The following is a 4,232-nucleotide window of genomic DNA, read 5'->3' on the forward strand; positions in this document are numbered from 1 at the left end:
ATAGTACACAGGCATATATCTATATACTGATAGTACACAGGTATATATCTATATACTGATAGCACACAGGTATATATCTATATACTGATAGCACACAGGCATATATCTATACACTGATAGAACACAGGCATATATTAGTACACAGCCATATATCTATATACTGATAGCACACAGGCATATATCTATATACTAATAGTACACAGGCATATATCTATATACTGATAGTACACAGGCATATATCTATATACTAATAGTACACAGGCATATATCTATATACTGATAGTACACAGGCGTATATCTATATACTGATAGTACACAGGCGTATATCTTTATACTGATAGTACACAGGCATATATCTATATACTGATAGTACACAGGCGTATATCTTTATACTGATAGTACACAGGCATATATCTATACACTGATAATACACAGGCATATATCTATACACTGATAGTACACAGGCATATATCTATATACTGATAGCTCACAGGCATATATCTATATACTGATAGTACACAGGCATATATCTATATACAGATAGTACACAGGCATATATCTATACACTGATAGTACAGAGGCATATATCTATATACTGATAGTACACAGGCATATATCTATATACTGATAGTACACAGGCATATATCTATATACTGATAGCACACAGGCATATATCTATACACTGATAGTACACAGGCATATATCTATATACTGATAGCACACAGGCATATATCTACATACTGATAGCACACAGGCATATATCTATATACTGATAGTACACAGGCATATATCTATACACTGATAGTACACAGGCATACATCTATATACTGATAGTACACAGGCATATATCTATATACTGATAGTACACAGGCATATATCTATATACTGATAGTACACAGGCATATATCTATATACTGATAGTACACAGGCATATATCTATATACTGATAGTACACAGGCATATATCTATATACTGATAGCACACAGGCATATATCTATATACTGATAGTACACAGGCATATATCTATATACTGATAGTACACAGGCATATATCTATATACTGATAACACACAGGCATATATCTATATACTGATAGCACACAGGCATATATCTATATACTGATAGTACACAGGCATATATCTATATACTGATAGTACACAGGCATATATCTATATACTGATAGCACACAGCCATATATCTATATACTGATAGTACACAGGCATATATCTATATACTGATAGTACACAGGCATATATCTATATACTGATAGCACACAGGCGTATATCTATATACTGATAGTACACAGGCATATATCTATATACTGATAGCACAGAGGCATATATCTATATACGGATAGTACACAGGCACATATCTATACACTGATAGAACACAGGCATATATTAGTATACAGCCATATATCTATATACTGATAGCACACAGGCATATATCTATATACTGATAGTACACAGGCATATATCTATATACTGATAGTACACAGGCATATATCTATATACTGATAGTACACAGGCGTATATCTATATACTGATAGTACACAGGCGTATATCTATATACTGATAGTACACAGGCATATATCTATATACTGATAGTACACAGGCGTATATCTATATACTGATAGTACACAGGCGTATATCTATATACTGATAGTACACAGGCGTATATCTATATACTGATAGTACACAGGCATATATCTATATACTGATAGTACAAAGGCATATATCTATATACTGATAGTACACAGGCGTATATCTATATACTGATAGTACACAGGCATATATCTATACACTGATAGCACACAGGCATATATCTATATACTGATAGAACACAGGCATATATCTATATACTGATAGTACACAGGCATATATCTATATACTGATAGTACACAGGCATATATCTATATACTGATAGTACACAGGCATATATCTATACACTGATAGTACACAGGCATATATCTATACACTGATAGTACACAGGCATATATCTATATACTGATAGTACACAGGCATATATCTATACACTGATAGTACACAGGCATATATCTATATACTGATAGTACACAGGCATATATCTATATACTGATAGTACACAGGCATATATCTATATACTGATAGCACACAGGCATATATCTATATACTGATAGTACACAGGCATATATATATACACTGATAGCACACAGGCATATATCTATATACTGATAGTACACAGGCATATATCTATATACTGATAGTACACAGGCATATATCTATATACTGATAGTACACAGGCATATATCTATATACTGATAGTACACAGGCATATATCTATACACTGATAGTACACAGGCATATATCTATATACTGATAGTACACAGGCATATATCTATATACTGATAGTACACAGGCATATATCTATATACTGATAGCACACAGGCATATATCTATATACTGATAGCACACAGGCATATATCTATACACTGATAGTACACAGGCATATATCTATATACTGATAGCACACAGGCATATATCTATATACTGATAGCACACAGGCATATATCTATACACTGATAGTACACAGGCATACATCTATACACTGATAGTACACAGGCATACATCTATATACTGATAGTACACAGGCATACATCTATATACTGATAGTACACAGGCATATATCTATATACTGATAGTACACAGGCATATATCTATATACTGATAGTACACAGGCATATATCTATATACTGATAGTACACAGGCATATATCTATATACTGATAGTACACAGGCATATATCTATACACTGATAGTACACAGGCATATATCTATATACTGATAGTACACAGGCAAATATCTATATACTGATAGCACACAGGCATATATCTATATACTGATAGTACACAGGCATATATCTATATACTGATAGTACACAGGCATATATCTATATACTGATAACACACAGGCATATATCTATATACTGATAGCACACAGGCATATATCTATATACTGATAGCACACAGGCATATATCTATATACTAATAGCACACAGGCATATATCTATATACTGATAGCACACAGCCATATATCTATATACTGATAGCACACAGCCATATATCTATATACTGATAGTACACAGGCATATATCTATATACTGATAGCACACAGGCGTATATCTATATACTGATAGTACACAGGCATACATCTATATACTGATAGCACAGAGGCATATATCTATATACTGATAGTACACAGGCATACATCTATATACTGATAGCACAGAGGCATATATCTATATACTGATAGCACACAGGCACATATCTATATACTGATAGCACACAGGCATATATCTATATACTGATAGCACACAGGCATATATCTATATACTGATAGCACACAGGCATATATCTATATACTGATAGTACACAGGCATATATCTATATACTGATAGTACACAGGCATACATCTATATACTGATAGTACACAGGCATACATCTATATACTGATAGTACACAGGCATACATCTATATACTGATAGTACACAGGCATATATCTATATACTGATAGTACACAGGCATATATCTATATACTGATAGTACACAGGCATACATCTATATACTGATAGTACACAGGCATATATCTATATACTGATAGTACACAGGCATATATCTATATACTGATAGTATACAGGCATACATCTATATACTGATAGCACAGAGGCATATATCTATATACTGATAGCACACAGGCACATATCTATATACTGATAGCACACAGGCATATATCTATATACTGATAGCACACAGGCATATATCTATATACTGATAGCACACAGGCATATATCTATATACTGATAGTACACAGGCATATATCTATATACTGATAGTACACAGGCATACATCTATATACTGATAGTACACAGGCATACATCTATATACTGATAGTACACAGGCATACATCTATATACTGATAGTACACAGGCATATATCTATATACTGATAGTACACAGGCATATATCTATATACTGATAGTATACAGGCATATATCTATATACTGATAGTACACAGGCATATATCTATATACTGATAGTACACAGGTATATATCTATATACTGATAGCACACAGGCATATATCTATATACTGATAGCACACAGGCATATATCTATATACTGATAGCACACAGGCATATATCTATATACTGATAGCACACAGGCATATATCTATACACTGATAGAACACAGGCATATATT

The sequence above is a fragment of the Rhinoderma darwinii genome, unplaced genomic scaffold (genome assembly GCF_050947455.1).
Source record: "Rhinoderma darwinii isolate aRhiDar2 unplaced genomic scaffold, aRhiDar2.hap1 Scaffold_477, whole genome shotgun sequence".
Classification (NCBI taxonomy): domain Eukaryota; kingdom Metazoa; phylum Chordata; class Amphibia; order Anura; family Rhinodermatidae; genus Rhinoderma; species Rhinoderma darwinii.